At 36.9% G+C, this 23,397-nt stretch overlaps 1 long non-coding RNA gene across 2 annotated transcripts in view; it reads left to right on the top strand.

Annotated features, from left to right (window-relative positions):
* The first annotated feature begins 4,929 nt into the window (after positions 1-4,929).
* LOC123480041 (uncharacterized) overlaps positions 4,930-23,397 on the top strand; it is a 74,849-nt gene continuing 56,381 nt past the window's right edge. For both annotated transcript variants that reach the window (XR_006655898.2, XR_006655899.2), the window contains exons 1-2: positions 4,930-5,030; positions 5,878-5,971. This is a non-coding gene — a long non-coding RNA (uncharacterized lncRNA). The remainder of the gene's footprint in view (positions 5,031-5,877; positions 5,972-23,397) is intronic.

The following is a 23,397-nucleotide window of genomic DNA, read 5'->3' on the forward strand; positions in this document are numbered from 1 at the left end:
TTGCATTTTTCTTGGGTCTAGCAGATAAAATAAAATAAAGTGTGTGTTTAAAATGTTGTTTTCCAAAAAGCCTATACTTACAAAATGGCTAAAATCCATCCTTTTTTTCCAGCTACGCTCTCAAGAGCTGCAAAGGGCTGTAGGATCAATTTGTGAAAAATTGAATCCTGATTTCATAATGAGTAGAATAAGCCAAAGCATTTATTTTAAAATTATCTAGAACATACATCCCATTTATGTTATCGCAAAGCAGTTATTTTTATAATCAGAATGGGAAAGAAAATTTACCCAAAATTAACTGCTGATGAAGGTTAAATATTAGTTCATGTTAGTAGCTGCACTACCTATATATTTTGAAATAATTTTTTAACAATGTCATTTTTTCCCCATTCATCTCACTTTCTTCTTCCTTTCTGGCTAAATGTACAATGCTGCTTTAGGACTTGAATATTGATGTTCTTAAGAAAGCATGTGTATACATAATAAACACAGTTCGATACTTGTCAAATATTCAGGAAGTAGACACATCCTTTAGTGTGGTCCTTAATACTAAAACTAATGTGTATACTGAAACATAATGATCCTATAAAAAAGTATATCATGACTCCAGTGTTTATTCCTGGTAATTTAAATATATTTTTATAAATTAAAAGTGGCCTTTTACTTTCTACACAAGAAGAATAACTGCTATGGTAGCTTGATATGCATTATGTAAAAAATGTTTTTGATTTTTGTCAGAGTACAGTAATAACTAAGGACAATGGCAACAACAAAAAGTTGAAGGGTCATATTTCAACATCCCAGTGATTCAGTGAATGAACACTAAAGGATGGATAAGGCTTGTCAAGGAGCCAGCATAACCCCTAGAAGCTAGACCACATGGTCTCCTGCACTGCTGCACAGCAGAACTAAAAAGACACTTTGTGCTATTTGAAAACACATTTGATATTCAAGACCAGACACTGATGAGTCAAGCATGTCCACTTTCCTGAAGAGGCTGCCAAGGAGATCCTGAGGTCACTTTGGTCAACATATACAGTGTGCAAGCAAAGTGCAGATGAGCCCAGGATAAATATTCATTCCTCCTGACCTCTACCAGCTCATTCTATTCAGTTTGCAAAGGAATGGGAGCTTTAGCATAAGCATTGCAATCAGAATAAAAAGCCACTTGGTCTGAATTTAAAAAAAAAGAAAAGTTAATGAAATTGTTTTCTTTTTCTGTGAAATCCACAATAATTTTGAGTGGTTTAAAGATTTAATATTTTGCATTCAATTTTTGAAGAACTACAAATGCCAAGGATATCTACATGTTGATTTATTTTAATTCTCCAAACTTTGTCTGAGCTACACATTACGGAGAAAACAGATTGTGGAAGAGAAAAAATTCTTTACCCAAGTTTATCATACAACAATTAGGTGCTGGGGTTAAAAGACAAAGAAAGGCATTACTGACTAAACCAAACCCTGCTCACTGTGCCATCACATTGCCTCATTTCCTTTGTACAATAACATTCTTCCACATCACCTTTTCTTTTCTTCTTGGTTGGAAGTTTAGTTTCAGGCAGGTGGGAGAAATAGTTAACACAGCTGGTCTCTCTTATTCAGTTCTTGCTTATTTTGTAGCCATTATAACAACCGTTGATCAAACACGGCACGAAACTCTCAGGTTCTCCTAGTGACTAAGTAATGTGATGAACCACGATGTCACCATATTTAAAGAAAACATGAAGAGTCATGATATACTTGGCTCCTGGATTGAAATTTGTATCTTTAAGAAGTCTAGACTCTACAACTCAGGTGGGCTTCTTTGGGTGGAGATATCGCACAGGATAAAACTACATTTTTATACAGTGCTATGCTAGCAGAGAAGGAGAGAACACTTGGAAACCTGTGTGATTTCTGTTACATGTGTGAATCTTTATCCTGCTGTTCCTGAATGATATCTTCTGTAATAATAAATTTTAGTCATGCTTGTAATCATAGTCACTTTATTTGGAAATGCACTATTCCTTCCAGCAAATTGCCAAAATGAGTTGGCACCCCCTCCGCAAATAGTACTAATTAAGATATATGATGACGTAGCGAACAGATTATATCAGTGGACATATAGATATACAGGTTAGCTTTTGTTGCATAACAAAACACCCCCTTCTTTACTGACTTAATTACTAAATAAATATTAAAAAGCTTTCTAAGTGTGGCTGTTCCAGGTTTCCAAGCCATTGTAAAGGGAGGAAAGCATCTCCAATTCTTGATCTCTTGTTTGGTTTCAACTACATATGTTCACGTCTATGAATCTTGAACTCTGTAAATTTGATTCTCCATTTCTGTTTATCAGCACAGAAATCAGCTGGGATTAGACATCTAGAGTTAGAAGACAAAGGTTTTCCAGGAGTAAAGAATCACCTGTGAGGCTTACTTAACATGAAAACTTAAGAATAATTAATGAAAAGTTAGTAATAGAAGATTTTACAGTATAGCTAACTGCATAGAAAATAAGTTTCATGGGGCTCCCTTGCTACTGGGCAGAAAGGTTGACCATGGGCTAGCAAAGTCATCTGAAGCTGAAGGGGTCCAGTCTACAGGGAGACCAAGGAAAATTTTTCTAAAGAAAAACATATTCTAAAAAATATCTAAAGGACGCAGTCCATTATGGAGGAAGGGCTGACCCCCTTCCTCCATATTTCAGCAGCTGACCATTGACTTGGTAGCTCACCAACAAGGGTAGGTTCTCCTAAGAGAGAAAACACACAAACCGAACTGTCAAGCTTCAGCAAAGCTTTGGAAAAGTATTATAAGATAGCCAGTGAATCATGGAATGAGAGGTCCAAGTTATAGGCTTTCTGTCACAAAACTTCTGAGTATTTATCGTTCTTCAGACATACTTCTCCCAAACAATCATTATTTTCTATATATAGTTTTCAAATATGACATGAAATATTTTACCAATGGAAAAAAAGTATATCACACAAGGCAAGTGTTGTGATTGTTATTATTACATATGCTTTTTAAAAGTTTCCAACCCTTTATAGGGAAAGATAAAAATATCACATACAGACATCATGTTTTGAGAATTTTTGCCAAAAATGGATGATTTGCAGGTAGCTTGTGGTGTTCATATTCTATTTTTTTTGTAAAAAGCATTATGATTGCTCACAACTGGATTTTGTTATCAATGTAATACTCTTATGCAACTAAGTGGACCGTTAATTAGTTGTTCCATTTATTAACCTCTCTGGTCTTCCCTCGGGAGATAATCAAGATAAATGCATAAGAACATTCTAGCACAAACATTAAGCAGCCAGAGCACATCTTAATGAGGTCAGAAAAGTACCTCAGAGCTAACACAATGTATTCATTCATATTCAACTTACTAATAAATTTTAACCCTCTGGTGATGCACAAGGAGCCACATCAACTGAATGACAACCTTGGATTAAAAAAAGCAATTTCATTCTTTCCTGGGAATAAAACAATAGGACATAGGTGAATGAGGAAGGAAAAAGGTAAAAAAAAGTAGGGGAAGGCCCTGGAGGAGGTAAGAAAATGAAAGAAAAAAAGTGTGTTCAATTCAGAAGAAAATATTTTCAATATATATGAAAATGTTTTCAATGTAAGTATAAAAAAAGAAAGTATCAATTTTCAGAGCTCAGTAATATAGCCACACTGCTCTCCGGTTTTCCATTTTGTAATATTCTCATCAAAGTCGTCCTGTTAATATCTCTAATGGATGTTACATCAGCTGGTATTTTTAAGTTATCTCATCAGTAATTATATAAACATTCTATGACAATCTAGGCGTGCTTTGTTTGCACTGACTTTTTTCAGTGTTGGAAACATTTAACTTTTGTGTTAGTTTGCCTACATTGTATTCAGGAATTATGTAATATATTTAGAATCTCTCTCTCTTTTCAAATATTCTGATGTTTTGTTTGTTTGGTTTGGTTTCACTTATAATATATGTTGCTTTTAGCCTAAAATACTTTATTTGCTTTATTTTAAGAAATTGCATATTTATGCTAATCAAAAAACTATCTTATTATTGATGAGAAAATGATGCCAGAGTAAAAATTAAATAAGCTGAAATTTTTATTATATTGATATATTCTTAATTTATATTTTTCACATCTAAAATATGGTTCCTAATTATCATTAAGTTCATATGGTATGACAAAATTACAGTGGTATTTGAATCAGGGAGTCACTAATATAGATTATTTTAAATAATTAATTCTCAGAAGAATAAAGAAATCATTATAGAAGTCTCAACCATGTGTTTTTGGTACTAGATAAATGATTTTAACCTATATTGTTAACTGATGAATTGATGGGTGAAGAAGATGTAGTATATACATACTATGAGATATAATTTAATCTGAAAAAATAAGGAAATCCTGTCATATATGAAGAAAAAATGAATGAAACTTGAGAACATTATGCTAAGTTAGATAACCCAGTCACAGGACAAATACTGCCTGGCTTCTCTACTGATACACTTCGTGAAGTATCTAAAATAGTTAAGCTTATCGAAGTAGAGAGCAGAATGGTGGTTACCAGGGCAGTGGGGTCGGAGAAAAGTTTCAGTTCTACCCGTTGAGTAAGTTCCAGAGATCTTCTGTTCAACATTGTGCCCATAATTAACGACATTGTATTGCACACTTAAAACATCTGTCAAAAGGGCAGACCTCATGTTGTGCTTTCACAATAAAATAAAAAATTCAAATTAACAAGCTAAGTTACCTATATTCGGTATGGATCTCAGGCTAGAGCAAGTTTCTGAAGCACGGCTTTACAGCAGTGCAGATGTCCTCCGTGAGGCAGAACCGAAACCAGCCCTCCCTGGCCCACCTCGGCGCCCAGGTGCTGTTCAGCCGCGCCCGCTCAGGGCAAAGTACTCTTGTGCTCCGGCATCCTGCTCTCGGCCCCCCGGGGATCCCCACCCACCTGGGAGTGTCCCCAGCCTGGGTCCAGACCTCAGTACGCCACATGCACTCCACTTCGATCTCATAGGCATTGAGCTTCCTGACTTGGTAAGTGTAGGGCTTGCAGGAGGACAGGTAGGGAAAACAGTGGGCCTTCAGTATGTTGGACCCTGGCCTCTAGATCTACTGCCGGTCAGCGCGCGCTCGTGGTGGCCGGTTACGCTGGACGTAAGCAAGGTGGCCCGCGGGCACTGTACAGCTGTGTGCTCACAGAGCACAGCTTAGGGGTGGGGATATCCTCAGGGTGCCCAGGACAAGGGCACAGGGTGAAGCCTGGCTGCAGGTGGCCAGCAAGACGTGCCTCACCAGCGTCTGGAGCAGGTTCTGTGTGGGGCTCTTCAGGTTCTGGGCCTCCTCCTGGCTGCTGGGGAAGAGGAACCTCTGCACGCAGCTGGAGGGGAAGAGCCTGTGGAAGGCCTCTGGTAGGAAGGGCGGGTAGCTTAGTGGCTGGAAGCTCAGGCCTTGTTGGGGGGCCCACTTGAGCAACTTGTCAAAGGCCAGCTAGTTGAGGTTCGCCCCCAGGCCGCTTAGGCTGAAGTCCCACAGTCACTCTACACATAATATATTTACTTATATATGCATACATATATACCAATATAACACAGTTTTATTGTATATATTAATACAGATATACACGTTAATTTATATATATATTATTTATATATATATAGATATGTATACGTGTATTATGTCTTCTTTATCCATTCATCCATAGACATACCCATACCTTGTTTCCATGTCTTGGAAACTGTGAGTAACGCTGGAATTAATATGGCAGTGGAGATATATCAAGATTGTGATTTCTTTTCCTTTGGGTATATGTCCAGAAGTGAGATTGAGGAATCATATGCTAGTTGTGTTTTTAATTTTTTGAGAAACTTCCTGTTTTCCACAGTGGCTGTACCAGTTTACATTCCCACCAACAGTGTACAGGAACCCCTTTCTCCACATCTTTGCCAACACTTACTTGAAGACAGTCATTCTAGCAGGTGTGAGGTGATATCTTGTCATGGTGTGGTTTTGATGTGCATTTCTCTGATGATTAGTGCATTTGAGCATCTTTTTGTGTTCCTGTTAGCCATTTGTATTTCTTCTTTGGACCATGTTTATTCAGTTCCTCTATATGTTTTGCCAATCCCCTCCACTATTTTTCAAAGACTCTTTGAGATGTCTATTAGGATTTTTTTTTAAATCAACAAACTTTTCTAGAGCAGTGTTAGGTTTATAGAAAAATTGAGTGTAAAGTTCAGAGAATTCCCACTTATCACCTCCCCCCACTTGCACAGCGCTCACCGCCACCAACAATACTACTCCAGTGTGGTACATTCATTATAATGGGGCAGTTACATGTATGTGACATGATATCTATATAAAATATATTATAAATATTATATATAATATATACACACAGATATATATAATTTATATTTGATGTCATTTTACATCATATGTGTATAGTCCATCTCAAAGCTTGGTAACACTTGAGGGAAAAGGGACAAGAACAATTTTAAGTGACACAAAGAAAATATTCTCATAGATATCATTATACAATAGAATGATGAAATTATTCTACCCAGCACGATTCAACATTGTAGTCACTATACATATGAGGAGTTACCCTCCCAAAAAAGGAATTATCTTCTGGAGGGCATGCACCTTGTAGTACAGGCTTCCCCTGCTCAGTGAGTGTGCTAGGATCAGTGTACCAGCTGGCATTGTTGTGAGAGGCTGCATTCAGCTTCAGGGAATTTTTTTTGAAGATTCTTTCAATGCATTTGCCCATTTCACTATGGGCAATTTATGAGTATACCTGCCCATACCACACCGGGTGTTCAGCAGTTTTTGAGAAAAAATGGCATCACCCCCATGTCCCACCCTCCCTATTCATCCGATCTCACCCCAAGTGACTTGTTTTTTGTTTCCCCGGATGAAAAAAGTCCTCAAAGGGAAATGTTTGCCAATGTGGAAAAGGTTAAACAAAAAATGGCAGAAGCACTAAAAGACATCAAAATTGAGAAGTTCAAAAACTGTTTTTAGCAGTAGAAAAAATGTCTCAATAGGGATATTGCATCAAATGGAGAATACTTTGAAAGTGACAAGTTTAAATGTATAAGAATAAATACACAATTTTTTAATAAAAAATTTCATTTTTTTGTGGATTCCCCCTCCTATGTGGCTTTTAACATTTAAAATGTGGTTAGGTCACTAAGGAGCTGAATTTTAAATTCTGATTGATTTCAACTTAACTTTACATAGACACATGTAGTTAGCAGTGACCACATGTGACGGTGTGGGTCTAGAGATATTTCCTGGTTTCAATTACTATTTGGAGGCCATAGAATATTTAACTTATTTTAAAATATGATTTGCAAAACACTAACTATCAAAAAACAAAGGAAGTACAATGAATGGATATGCTTGTGATGGCTTTGTGATGAGTCAACTTGGCTAAGTTGAACTATATGGTGCTCAGAATTCTCATTCCTTATGATCTCACTTAGAGTGAGCTAGGGGTGATATTATCTATTAAACAGAATATGAGGGATACAGCAGCCATTTGTAACATACATATCCCCTGCCTCCAGTAATTCAATTAAATATATCTTTAGATACTGATGATTATAATACAAAAATTAGAACAGCATTAAAGGGTAAACTTAACTAAAACCAAATTGCTGAATTTGCCATTTTCATGTTCTAACAATATAGCAAGCAACAGAGAGCAAAGAAGGATTTGCCTCTGATCAGTTGACTAAGTTAATCAAAAGGGATATTATCTTGTGTTGGTCTGATTTAATATGCTGAAAACTCTTTAAAAGATGGTTTATCCCTTCCTTGAGTTCAGAGACTCCAAACAGCTGCTGGGTTTGCAGCCTCTCTCCATTTCCCCAGGATGTTCCTTACTGTATATTCATATTTATAAGGTATCTAGCCTACTCTTGTTCTTCCCTTCCTGACTGCCTGCCCCACGGACTTCGGCCATGTACTCTGAATGATCGTGCAAGCCAACTCAGTGCATGAAATCACTTAGGTAGAGAAACAGAGAGATAGCTATCCCAACTGATGGAACACTCAACTTTCATGCCACTATGGGGATGGTGGGCAAAGAAGAAAAATGCCAGGAGAGATTAAATATCATAGAACTAAGAAAATCTACTATTAATAAAATTTACATACAGTTACCTCAAGTCTAATAAGTATATTTTTCCACTTCTTCCACATAATTCAGTCAGTACAATTTGCATGTGGATTTTGAGAATTAAGCCCCTGGTTGCTCTGACATTTATAATGATTATGATTTTTATAAAAGATTTGAACTTTTATAAGAGAGAAAGTAGCTCCTTATCTGCAGCTCCCATTTTACATAGTAAGTAGCAACAAAGTTACTAAACCCTCTACTCTTTGCTTACTTGCTTGGTTATGTGAATCAATACAATCCAAAAGGTGTAACAAGTAAGATGTTTTTATCTATCCAGGTTAGGAAAGATTATTCCTTTTCACACATAGAAAATGAAATTCTAAAGTCAATACAGCCTCCAGGAAGAACAAATGCCAGTTGAAATAAATGCCAGAATGATGCATTAAAGAGGGAGTCATTCCAATTTAAATAGAACAATATAAATGATAAACTTCAATGATTAAATTAATTATTCCTGAAACCCAAAGAATGGTTATAATACAAAAATTAAAATGACATTAAAGGGTAAACTAAACTAAAACAAAATTGCTAAATTTACTTCCATTTTCATGGTTTAACAATATAATAAGCAACAGAGAGCAAATAGGACTTTGCTTTCCAAGTTCTACACTTAGGGTTTCTGAGATATCAGTAATTATTTCCACTTGGGGGTGGGTGTTAAGATGAAAGTATATTTGATCAAGATCCAGAGCGCTAATGCTAGAGTAGAGTTGGCAGTCAGAGAAAAAGTATAAAAGTGAAACAAAACTGAGGAAATTAGGTGTAATGAAAGAATATACCACTAGAGAAGCAATGGAGAACAGTTATGAGTAGGTAATCTTATTCTTACGCGCTCACTGGTACGAACATAAATTAACCACATCTTCTTTGGAAGTTAAATATGAGAAATACATTTGACAGGTATGTTCATGTATTGGTACAAATGTATGTGTAAAAGGATGTTCATTTATAATTAAGAGTAAATGTAAAAGACTAGAAGCAACCTAAGTTATCCATCTATCAACCCATATAGGACCAATTGAAAAAATCATGATATATCCATACATGATATATTGCAATAATATAAAATATTATGCCATCATTAAAAAGACATACAGCTATTCTGTATGTACTGACATGAACTGATTTCATGTTACATTATTAAGTGAAGACAAAAAATGTATATGAGGCTATTATTGTATAACAAGGTGATATTTGCATATGCATAGAATATTTCTTGAAAAATATAATAATGTTATATAACTAATTATAAGGGGAAGGGAGGAACAGCAGATAGGATAGAAGGGATACTTAAAATTATTAATAGATTCCATTTAGTATAACTTTAATTTTGTGATGTTTGTGTGTGTATTACATTACATTTTAGAAACATTTTAGGTAATTTAAAAATTATATATTGCAACCATTTGTAGGTAGTGTTCATGATAAACTATAATGGGTGTAAAAATTAAAGGTTTTATGATATTTTCAGAAGGGCAAGTCATAATATCGGGAGATTGTGAGTGGATATGATTCTGCTAATGAGTTGAACATCTAGATGAGTGTTTGGGATATTTGGCTGTCTCTGGTGGAGGATAACCAAAATATGGTAAAAGTCTACTCTTCCATTCTGATTCCTTCATGTTCAATAGACCGCTTCACACTTTCAAAGATTTGCTTAGCTGACAACTTAAAATCGAAAAAAACTAACAAAGGAAACAAGTTCCAACTAGTGTAGCTTCAATGCCAGCTCACTGTGCTGTTTAGTCACACTTGGCTCTGCAAGCATCTAGGAGAAAAGGCTTCACGTTGGCTTTATTCTGCCTCCTTATCAGCCCCCAACAACACTGGGCAGAGGATGCAGCCGTCTCCACCACTTGTCACCCATGAGAAAGCTGGAGATTTCCTCTCTCTACCATGAAGCCCTCAAGGTCTTTTTCTGTTGGCAGCTTGATCTCTTCCCCCTCTCAGCACAGCTTTCTGTTTCATTCTGTACTCGAAGACTTTGTATCACAAACCAGAAAAGGAATCAATTTGAGTATCTGACCTGGATATGTGTATATTCAGTTTATCAAGTTACTTTCTGTAGTTGCATTTGCTATTGTATTCCATGTTTAATCACCTATGGTGAAGGAATTTTTATTAATCTGCTGGAGTAAATTTAAATATAGCTTTTTCAGGGTTCACATAGTCCATCAAAGCATAGAAATTAACTTAGGAGGTCTAGGTAAAACTAAACTTATTATATAGTTTTTCTGCAACTTTTTCAATTTTTCACACACCCATACGGAACAATATTCAACTTATATTCTTAATATGCCTTTTTAGGAATCACACACACATACAAAAAAAAAAAGACCTGCAAATCTATTAAAAATAGTTAAGGATTAAATTAAGGTTCTTGTTTTCAGGGCCACAAACATCACTCTTTGGAATCTTGGTTTTACCTGGCAGGGAGAACTTAAGCTATTATAAGTGTCATTTACTAGCCTAATAAACATTTCCTGAAAGGTTTTGAATTAGTCTCATTTATTATGCTCTGAAACAGATGAAGAAGTCTTACACAGGAGACATGAGTCCTGAAATGTGCCTCTGCTGAGTAGTGTGTAGGCTTGGATACACAGCAGATGCTGGGCTACTCTCTGCCCCAAGACAAAGATCATTCGGGCCCTTCCAGATCACAGCCTGAAGACCTAGCCATTCCCAATGCATTTGTCTCATTTCAACTTCCACCAGGTCCTAAGGTAACTTAGAACCACCTGTCTGCTCTTACATTCTGAACCAAACAAACCTTTTTGGACACTTCTAAGCCTCAGGAGCATCTTTTCACTCTTCATTCTTTGCACTTATACTTGCCGCCCGTGTCACACAATTTAGCAAACCACAGGTAGTATTAATTTTTTGAATTCCTCTCAATCTTTTTAAAACACCAGTTCTCTTAAGAATAGGACCCATAACTTTGATTATACTGTACCCCATGTCTTCCAACACAGTGCTAGTCTTAGGAAAAACTCAATAATAAGGCCTGCCCATCAATAGTAGAGGGGTAATTAGAGGAAATAGTGGCTCCATTTAAAAATACGTAAATGGATCAAGGTTCAAATCCTCTTTCAAATAGTCACTGTGAGCCCGGACTGATGTGGCTCAGGTGGTTGGGCATCGTCCTGGGTTGCTGGTCAGGGCACATGCCTGGGTTGCTGGCCAGGCCCCCGGTGGGGGGCGTGTGAGAGGCAGCTGATGGTTGTTTCTCTGTCACATTGTTGTTTCTCTCACTCTCTTTCTCCCTCCCTTCCCTGTCTCTAAAAATGAATATAAATAAATATTTTTAAAAATAATTAAAAATAAAATATTCAATGCGAGTCATTAAATAAGTTATATCCTGGCCTTCCCGTGACCCTTGTAGCAAATTTCTATTCTTGTCAATTGTGACAGATGAGGTTGTGGGAAAATGGCCTTGTGCTCAGTCGTTCTGGAAAATGTTTATCATTTTCATATAATAAAATTCACTTTTCAATGGGTAGCAGATATTCTAGAAACATCTGCTAAAAGATTGTTTATACGAAAATGTTTTTCCCCCAAGAGAAGCTGATGTTTAATTGGTTATGCATATGTCCCACTAGTCCCCATAGGCAGCATTTCACCTAAATATATTTATTCTCTTCCTTCAAATGGATGAAGCTGATCTCATAGTTTTTGTAGAAAATATAATTTAGGTGAATATTTCTCTTTCTGCTCATATGCTGGTATTTCACATTACAAAGATTAAAATTTTCTAAAACATTCTTTGCAAGAAACATGCTGCCCTTATTTTTATTTTTATTTAAGTGACTGCTCCCAACTATTGTAGATGCATACAGTTCTATGGTATGAACTGCAGTTTTAAGAAACTATATTAGATTGATTTTGTCATATGCTCAGTTTGGAGTCTGTGTATTAGGCATTTTAATAGCAACTTCTGTTTCTAATTTTGTTCATTTAGAGGATTTGGATTAATTATTTTTCTACATGTTTAATTATTTAATATTTTTCTTTCCAAGTCCATGAAGGCAGGAGTCATATTTGTTTTTGTATACCTATATTTGCAAGATCTTAATACTGGCTAATATTAGGTGCTGCACTTATATTTGTTCAAAAATTAACAAACAGATAATAACAAAACATACAATAGATTCTCTATGACTTGTAATTTACAAGTTAGAATGCCTCAGAGGACTTCTAGTTTTAATTCCAATGAACTATATCATATATTAACTTTACTTTGCTGCTATAAAAAAATACCCTACAAAATCAAGAAAAAATATAGTGCACGATTCTCTGTAAGTACTGACAGAATATAATGCAGGGACACATTCATTCTCCCTTGCTGTCCTTTTAAGGAGATTTTCCAAACTGCAATTCAGGAAAATAGAGTACAATCAGGAAACAGCAGAAGATAACAGAGATTTATGTGTGTGTTATTAAAGTTACTAGGATTTGGGATCAAAATGCTGAGAAGTAGAAGTATACAGTGAAGGAACATTAAAAATTTGTATAAAAGCTCACTTTGGCTTGCGGACCAAATTCTAAGCTTCTCACACAAACCATGCCTCTGAAAGGTTCAACAGAGAACAGTGTTGAATGGCTGACAAGAGAGAAGCCTGAAGAGAATACAATGAAGTTCCAACTCCACCAGAGTGAAGACATCTTTGGGGATACTCGTGGCTTTCCGGTGAGACTTCAGAGAGGCCCAGCCCTAAGCAAAGGGTAACACCCTGAGAATAAGGCCCACATTCTAAAAATAAGAACAAAGCTTATAAAGAACTATTCTAGCAGAAGCTAAAACCAGTTCTAACACAGAATCACCAGCAATTTTATTGCATAAAAGAACAAATTTTAACATTCCTAAGGAATGATATTTATCTGCTTATCTATACTGGGCAGAATATGGCATAAAATTATGAAACATTTTAAAACAAGCAGTAAAGTAACTGATAAAAGATGAAATAGGAAAGAAAGACAGACCCAGAGATGGTTCAGATTTGAAAACAGCAGATAAAGACCTCAAAGTGACTATGAAAGATATGTTAAAGATGGAACAATTCAAAAGAGAACATAACTCTCTCTCTCTCTCTCTCTCTCTCTCTCTGTTTCTCTCCCCCTCTCATACACACACACAAACACAAACCAAATAGACATTTTAAAGTTGCAACTTACAATATGTTAAATCAAAATCTCAGTGGGGGAACTTCAGGCCAAGACAGAGGCATAGGTAGGCACACTGTACCTCCTCACACAACCAAAAGAAGGACAACAACAATTTAAAAACTAAAAACAACCAGAACGGACAGAAAATCAAACTGTATGGAAGTCCAACAACCAAGGAGGTAAAGAAGAATCACTCACCCAGACCGGTAGGAGGGGCGGAGATGGGCAGCCGGGGTGGAGAGGGCTCGCGGCAAGGTGGTGGCTGGCAGACCCAGCAAAATGGAGGGTTGTGGAGCAGGGTGGGCAAGGCTGCAGCTGGCCGTAAAGCAGCAACTGGTGGAATAGGTGACAGACTGCACAACCCAGAGTTCCAGCTCAGGGAAATAAAGCCTCAAGCCACTGATTGAAAACACCTGTGGGGGCTGAGGCAGCAGTGGGAAAAACCCCCAGCCTCACAGGGGAGTTCATTGGAGAGAAGACCCATAGGGTCCTAGAACATGCATAAGCCCACCCAGCCAGGAATCAGCACCAGAAGGGCCCAATTTGATTGTGGGTGGCAGAGAGAGTGACTGAAAACTGGCAGAGAGTGGAGCAAGCGCCATTGCTCCCTCTCGGCCCCTCCCCCACGTGTAGCGTCACAGCTCAGCGACCAGCGTTACCCCGCCCCCGTGAAACACACCAAGGCACATCATCATTACATTACCCAAGATGAAACAGAAGGAGAGAATCTTAGAAGCAGCAAGAGAAAAGGACACAGATACCTACAAAGGAGTTCCCATAAGACTGTCAGCTGACTTCTCAAAAGAGACTTACAGGCAAGAAGGGGCTGGAAAGAAGTCTTCCAAGTCATGAAAGGCAAGGGCCTACATCCAAGATTGCTCTATACAGCAAAGCTTTCATTTAGAATGGAAGGGCAGATAAAGTGCTTCCCAGATAAGGTCGAGTTAAAGGAGTTCATCATCACCAAGCCCTTATTATATGAAATGTTAAAGGGATTTATCTAAGAAAAAGAAGATAAAAAATATGAACAGTAAAAGTGACAGCAAAGTCACAGTTATTAACAACCACACCTAAAACAAAAACAGAAGCAAACTAAGCAAACAACTAGAACAGGAACAAAACCACAGAAATGGAGATCACATGGAGGGTTATCAACAGGAGAGTGGGAAGGGGAGAGAGGGGGGAAAGGTACAGAGAATGAGTAGCATAAATGGTAGGTAGAAAATGGACAGGGGGAGGATAAGAATAGTATAGGAAATGTAGAAGCCAAAGAGCTTATATGTATGACCCATGGACATGAACTAAAGAAGGGGAATGTGGGAGGGAGGGGGTGTTAAGGATGGAGTGGAGTGAAGGGGGGGGGAATGGGACAACTGTAATAGCATAATCAATAAAACATATTTAAAAAAAGAAGCAAAAAAAGAAGCAAAAAAAAAAAAAGAACAAAACAAAAACTCAGTGGGTAGATTTGGCAGTAGCCTGGACAGAGCAGAATGCATGATTAGTAATTTCCAAGACAGGTACATAGAAAATACTCAAACTGAAGCACAATTAGGAGAAAAAACAAAGTACAAAAGGACAGATTTGAAGAGACATGTGACATTGTCAAAAGGTGTAATATACATGTCTAAAAACCAAGTATTTAGAGAAAATATAAAAAGAATACAGATAAAACAAGCACATATTAGACTGTCCATAGCACCTTAAAGAAGTCCTAACCTGGAAAATGCTGGGTTTGGGGGGAAAAAAACCCCATATTTTTACAGCTTACATTCAATGTTATTTTGCATTAGTTTCATGCATACAGCATAGTGGTTACACAATCATATACTCTACAGAGTGTTCCCCCTGAATATTTCTAGTACCCACCTGCACCATACATGGTTGTTCCAGTGTTACTGACTACATTCCCCACGTGGTACTTTACATCCTCATGCCTGTTCTGTGACTGCCATACCCCTTCATCTTCTTCACCTCGTCCTGTAAGTACCCCTTCCCTCTGGCAACCATCAGTTTGATCTCTATACTCATGAGCCTCTTTCTGTTTTCTGGAAAACATACAAGTTTATCAACAGAGAATATATCTACAAAATATAACAATTAAAGATAAAATATTTCTCATCTGTGAAAAAGAATTGGCCACAGACACGCAAAACAATTTTGATGAATCCCAAAACCATTATCTTTAACAAAAGAAGCTATGCACCAAAGATTATATACTTTATGATTTGATTTATAAGAATTTCAAGATCAGTGTAAATTAAATCTATGGTAATAGAAGTAAGATTAATAGTTACCGCCAAAGGGTTATTTACTAGGAAAGGGCACTGGGGAACTCTGAAAAGATAAAAATATTCAGTTTTGTACTTGGAGTATATGTTATTTACTGTAAGCTTATTATACTTTATGTTTTTAAAATGTAGATCACTAAAATATATCTATGGATAAATAGTTAAACTTAGAACAATTTAATGTACTTATGTTTCCCAGTAATATTACTGTCTGAAGCCATTTTCTAGGGACAGTTTGTATAGCAACTCAAACTTCACCAGGGAAACAGAACCTATATGTTCCAGTTCCTGCCCTATAAGTGACTTAACACGAAACAAGGAGGACATCACTGAGTGCCGCCCTCTCGGAGCCCACCATGTAGTATGGGCTGGAAAATAGTGTGTAAGGAGGCTCATACATGAGACAGAAGTAAGCAGGGAGATGTAGAAAATTAGCGTGAACTACGTAATATAGGGTAGTTAATCTTGAGGGTATAAGATTTGTGATTAAAAAAAACGCAACAATCATATCCAACCATGTGCAGAATCATATGATAGTTTGTGAAACATGCAGATTCATCTTGTCTAAAATAGTGACTCCACTGCTTTGGCATGAAATCACTTTTTTTTTTTTACTTAGAAGACATAAATTGTCTCTATTTTCTAATTTATCGCTCCCTGCTAATTTACTCAACCCTTTATTCAAAAATTACAGGGAGTGAAAAAGTTGAAACTGAAAAATTAGAGCACCCGGCTGTTTCAGGTGGAGCCCGGACCCTCCAGCTCTCAGACCCCCAGCTGAGTCTGACGTAGGCAGTCCTCCTGCAGTCCACTGAGAAAAACGGAGCTAGCTGTGCATTTTTTCACGCGACACATTTCCTGAATTTTCTCTTCGGTTTTGGCTTATGAGACGCCTCAAATTTAAAGGCACTTTTCTAGTAGATCAGTTTTAACTTTAATGTTTTCATTTTATTAGTATATCTCTTAGTGTCATAGCCTTACTTACAGTACCAGAGACTACCCTGTGCTTCCTGTGTTCTTAGTGCATTTTCCATGCAAGCCCTTGAACTGCAGAGACACACCCATGTAAATGAGCTTAGGGTCAAGTCAGATGGGTAGGGTCAAGGCTTTCTTCTTTTATTTCCCTCTTCTGTCTATTCAGAATATTACATTTTTCCATGCATTTTCCATGCAAGCCCTTGAACTGCAGAGACACACCCATGTAAATGAGATAGGGTCAAGTCAGATGGGTCAAGTCAAGGCTTTCTTCTTTTATTTCCCTCTTCTGTCTATTCAGAATATTACATTTTTCAACGTGATGTACGTGGCCAGATACACGTATGCACTTCTTGACTATATGGCCTAGTTATCTTGCAAACCATTCCTGCAGCATTAGAAAATGGTATACTAAAATTGAATAGGATTTATATTCTACTTTGTCCAATCCATGTATTTGAAAAACCTGAAGGTGTATGTGTGTATATATATGTGTGTATGTGTCTGTGTATATAATATATATAATATATATATATATATCTTAAGAAGCACAGAAAATTAACGACACAATTAAAGAGCCATATCCAAATGTACTTACCAAGAAGGGTCCCTATTTAAAATACAATCAATTACTTCCTACTACTGCTTGTGCATTTGGTTTTGTTTTTTAATCTTCACCTATTATGTTTGATTAGATTTTAAATTTCATCATGACAAATGCCACGGCTTAAACTCCCATTTTAATGGCCTTTACAGCTACTAGCATAGAGCATTATACATAGCAGTGATTCTAAAGGTAATTGGTGCATTTCTTTTTATTTTTTTGTATTGGCACAATATAAACCATGTTAATAAAAGGATAAATACATGTATTTAGAAAGAACAGAGGGCAAATGGCCTAGGGGCAAGCAACCAGAACAAGCTGAGCAGGTCACCATGGTAACACCAGGTTCAAAATTGTCATTCCCCTAAATTTTCTGACATTTGTTCAGGATATAGGGAGCCACCTAGTGGTTTTGTTTAAATTCCTGACATTCCACAGCTTTTGAAGCTTAACTTCCAAATAAACAAAAGAAAAACATTTCTTGTTTAGATGGCACCCTTGCAGCTGTGGGCTATAGTCCGACTTTGATCTGTAAGATTTGTAGTTCTAGTCTTTTCATCTACTGGATTACTGTTTGTTTTCAATACTTAAAAAAATCATAGGGAGAAGCGAATGAAAATTTTAAATCACTATTAATGCTCTGTACAATAATATGTAAAGGTTTACTTTTATGACATATACACAGTTGTTCACATCAAGAGTTTTATTGTGAGGAATTTTGTTCACAAATCACTTATGATTTCCTCTCTTCTTTCTGAAAAGAAATACCTGTTTTTTCTGTAGAAACCTATGTGCATGGAAGTAAGTGCATTTAAGTACATGTGCAAAAGAAATAAACTTTCCACATTACAAATATTCTATTCCTCACAGGAAAAACAAACAAATGAAAACTCAGCCTTATTGGGATATAAACCAAACATCCATGTGTATAAACAGAAAATTATTTTAAAAGCCCAAGTTTGTGTTTCCCAGATATATACAGAGTAAAAATTTGAACATGTAGAGATTATTTTCCTTCAGGCCCTATAACAACAATATCCAGTTAATAATTAAATTTATTTTATTCTGATATACAGTGCAATAGACTAGAACTCTTTATAGCATCAGTTTGAAGGATTCCAAAGCTATTTTTAATAAATATTTTGATATGCTCAAGCCTGCGCAGTAAGTCAACATTTTATAGCATCTATTGCATACTATATCATTTAAACAACTTTCCCTCACTTTTTTTGTCGACTAATATCTATAGACTCTTATTATAAAAATACCAAGAAAAGAACAAAATAATTATTTCCAAAGCTCATTTGTTAAAAAGTTGTCAACATTTTAGATAAGCTGATGGATTTATGCACCATGCCTTCATAGTATTTTCTATGCCCAGAATGGTCATTATGTTCCATGGCCAAGATAGCTCATACACCCCTTGGGTCTCAGCTCTAGCACCCCTGTATACAAAGTCCTTATCAAATCTTTGGCTAACCAGCAACCTGTCATACATAACCCTCAGTGGTCCTCAATCTTATTTGCAAATTGGAATCCTCTGGCAGAGAGAGGAATATTCTGACGCCTCTGTTCACACCTAGAAACTTCCACATAATTGACCGGGGATGAAGACTTGACTTGGGGAACTTTACAGACTTCATAGGTGAATCTAATGTGGGCTCTTCCCTTTATACTATCTCTTCCCCTTTGAACTAAAATAATCTGTCCCCAACTTCACTATATGCCCCTTCATGGAAGAAGTTCTCTGTTAGTTGGCCTTTTTACTTATTTGCCACCAGCATTTAACATAGTGATGGTATAATATTGGGCCTTGAACGAATATTTATGAGATTGTGCTGATTAAAGATAAAGGCAGGGATTGGTTAATAGTGATGGAGTGATGTCTAGGATAGGATGCTGTTAGGGAAATGTGATGGAGATACCTATCAGCTGAGGCAAGAGTCAGGAATATTGATTAGAGCTGAAGAGGAAGCAGGAATTCCTAGAATATCTGTTGTGCTGGTAAAATATCAAGGGAAAGGTAGTAAAGGAAGAAATTATGTCAGCGATTTCCCCACTCAGTGCTAGTTTGTGTAGAGGTGGGTGGCACCTGGCTGTGCACCTCTCCTCTCGAGTGTCTGCCACCACAGTGACAGTGGAGAACATGAAAAAGGACCGGTAACTTGGGCCTGCTAGCGAATATCCGTTCTCCACCCCACTAAGCTGGACACGAAACTGAAATAACAAAGTGTCCAGGATGTTCACAGCACACTGTTATTAGGAAGAACAGGCGAGTGAAATCGGTCACTGCATCCTGCAGTCTGCACGCCTCACCACTTGACATTTACACAGGGCACTGCTGAGCAATGTGCCATTGGAGGTCACTGCTCCGAAGTGTGAAGAGGATTTTGTATTTTGTTTGAGAGCACTCTAAATGTAATTAAACCCAAACCACTTTTAATGACATATGAAGGTATAGCCTTTGTAATAGCTGACCAGCGACTTGAAAATAAATATTTAAAGATTTGCTTTTATATCTGTGTTAACACACACCCACACTCATACCCACCTCCCACACCTGAAAGAAAAGTCATTACAGCTGAGCACAGAGTAGTTACAGAATGGTTAACAGTTACATCGTTTTAAAAATATTATTTATTGAATTTATTGGGGTGACATTGGTTAATAAAATTATATAGGTTCAGTTGTACAATTCTACAATACGCCATCTGTATAGTGTACTGTGTGTTCACCACCCCAAATCAAGTCTTCTTCCATCACCATTTATCCCCCTTTCCCCTCTTCTGCCTCCTACTACCCCGTTGACTGTGGTTAACAAGCAGAGCTTCACAAAGTCCTCTTTTCTGAATCATTAAACCAAATGTTTTTAAAAGAAAAATGAGGAATCTTTACAAAATAAATTAGTAAAAACATTGATCTCAGTATCAAAAGCCCCAGACAACCAGTCCTAAATTTATAATTTGAAAATATTACTTACATTGTGTAAATGTACCATAGTTTTTGGATCCACTCATTTGCTGATGGGCACCTAGGTTGCTTCCAGTACTTGGCTATTGTAAATTGTGCTGCTATGAACATTGGGGTGCACAGGTTCTTTTGGATTGGTGTTTCAGGGTTCTTAGGGTACAATCCCAGCAGCGGAATTTCTGGGTCAAAGAGCAGTTCCATTTTTAGTTTTCTGAGGAAATTCCATACTGTTTTCCACAGTGGCCTCACCAGTCTGCATTCCCACCAACAGTGCACTAGGGGTGGAGGGATGGGGAGAAAAGGCATACAACTGTAATTGAATAACAATAAATTTTTTTTAAAAAAGAGGCATATTTTGAGGGGGCATATTCTGCTACCCTTCAGCTGTATATTTGAAAGACTGGAAATACTATCTCTTGTAGTAAAACTGAAATTTGCCATAAAAAATTACTTGCAAATAGGATATTTTAAAAATACATTTAAGAAATGAATCTGGGAATGGGGCAGTTACTTGTGGTGGAGTGAACTGATAAGCTGCACATTCTAAACTTCTCAAGAAGCAATTTAAGGATTTATTTTTTTTAGTATATCTTTCTTCAAGCTATAATTAATTCATGGAACCCAGTTCAACAGAAAACTAATATAATAAATAACAATGATGTAAAAACATTTTTAAAAGAACAAAACAAATTCACTTCATCCTTAGCCAATCAGCCTTAGCAATACTGATGTGTTTTTCTTTATAGAAAGAATTAAGAAGTGTAGAACACTTACTGTTTTTTAGGCTGTGTTAATTTTTTTATAAAAATGATATGTTTTAACAGTTATAAATCATAGGGAGATTAAGTACTATTGTTTTATTGTTTATATGAGGTCTGTCTGGAAAAAGTCCAGCCATTGTTAATATAACAAGAAAAGCTTGCATGACATCAATGTCACCTGACAGCCAAGGAGGGTGGACTGGAATGCACATGTGTGAACAGTGATGACTTCACTGTACTAGTCAGTGGGGGTGGTAGATGCCATTGAGTGAGCATGTGCACTGTGTGGCCATCGCATTCAAAATGACCAAGCAATTAGAGCAAAAAACCTGCATCAAGTTTTGTGTTAAGCTTGAACATTCCTGCGAGGAAACTATTCATATGATTCAGAAGGCCGCAGCTATGGGCAAATGGTGATTGGCAGCCTCATTACCACAACATGCCCACTCATGCATCAAAATCACATCTCATGCAGAGTTCTTTGGCAAAATATCATATCACTCAAGTGACTCAGCCACCGTACAGCCCAGATTTGGGGCCCTGTGACTTCTCACTTTTCTCAAAACTAAAATCACCTTTGAAAGGGAAGGGATTTCAGACTGCCAATGAGATTCAGGAAAATATGACGGGGCAGCTGATGGTAATTGGGAGAACTGTGTGAGGTCCCAAAGTGCCTGCTTTGAAGGGGACTGAGGCATCATTGTCCTATGTACAATATTTCTTGTACCTTGCTTCTTCTTCAGTAAATGTCTCTATTTTTTATATTACATGGCTGGCTACCTTCTGGAAAGGACTCATATATGTTTATTTTATATACATAAACTTACAAGGATTAACAATTTTTCAAGGTCACATAGATGGTACATTCATTCAGAACTAAATAATTACTGAGAGATTACTATGCATCAATAGTTTTTTAAAAAAACTATTCAATTTATTTAAACTAAAAAAAATAAAAATAATGTACAGTTTATCCTCTTTGTCCACCCCCACTCCTCACTTCTGGCAACCATCAATCTGCTCTCTGTATCTATGAGCTTGATTTCTTGATTTTTTAAAAAATTTCACATGTAAGAGTGAACATGTGATATTCACTATGTAATCAAACGCAGGTCTGGCTGCCTGTTGCAGTGAATGCCCAAACCATGAGACAGGTGCCGGTGAGAAAGAAAAGCAGTTTATTTCAGATGTGGACAACCTGGAAGATGGGGGACTCTACTCCCAAAGCCCAACTTGCCATCTCTGGTCAAGACAGAGATTCTTACAGGGAGTTGGTGGGAATTTGGGAGGGGAAACTTCCCAGGGGAGTACAGACATGCAGGTGCTGGTGGGAGAGAGAAGCAGGAGCTCGGGGAGGGGCTGTGGGCATGCGAGCAGTATCCTTGCTAGTTCCAATATGAATTTTCATGCTCAGCATCCTTGAGTTGACCATCTGGTTTTCCATCCGTTGAATTTCAGAGGTAAGGCTGCTCCTTACGTTCACACAGGAACTGTGACTGCTGAACTGTAAAGTGTACTTAGAAAGGAAACTTTTAACTTTAAAGTTCTAGTTTTGAGAAAAAAATAGATTAGATTAAGAAGCAGGGTTTAATATTTACTAAGATTAATATAGGTAGCTTTATGTAAGTGTAGTGTATTCATTGCCTGTTACATTCATTCTCTGACTTATTTTACTTAGTATAATTCCCTCAAGGTTCATCCATATTGTTGCAGATGACAAGATTTTATTATTTTTTGTCTTAATATTCCATTATTTATTAATTCATCCATAAAACAACACACACTGTTTCAATGCACCAGTGCTATTATAGTATGGAGGAGGTAGTAGTAATCAAGATACGAAGTTACTCGTGATAGAACTTACTTTTCAGTGGGAAAAAAAGCATATGCACAAGATGAACAAGAAGTCAAATATGTAACCCTTCAGAAGATTCTTTCAAAGTTACACATACACTTCCTTGTCCAACTCAGCAGCCCCTCTTACAGGAATGAAAATTTCTGTCATAGGACAATGATTCATATGCTTATAGCAACCTAACTGTAATAGCCAAAACTAGAAAACAACTCAAAAGCTCAGCACCCAATAAATGGATGAACAAATTGGTAGTATATCTATATAATGGATAAAAAGTGGCAAAAGGAAATGAACTTCAGATTCATTTAACAAAATAGGTGACTATAAAAAATAATGACATATAAAAGAATTAGACACAAAAGACTGCATGTGATTTGATTTTGTTTATTTGAAGACAGATCATTGATTGCCATGGGTTCAAAGAGGGGACAGTTTTATTGATAGCAAAGGTCCTCAAAATAAGTTTCAAAGGTGATGGGAATGTTCTATGTCTTGTCCAAAGTGATGTTTACATGCCTGCAAAACTCATTGAATTAAAAATGTATAATGTTATTTAAATTCTATCTCAATGAAGAAAACTTAAAAAAAAATTCCCTA

This window comes from Desmodus rotundus, chromosome 1 (assembly GCF_022682495.2).
Source record: "Desmodus rotundus isolate HL8 chromosome 1, HLdesRot8A.1, whole genome shotgun sequence".
Classification (NCBI taxonomy): Eukaryota; Metazoa; Chordata; class Mammalia; order Chiroptera; family Phyllostomidae; genus Desmodus; species Desmodus rotundus.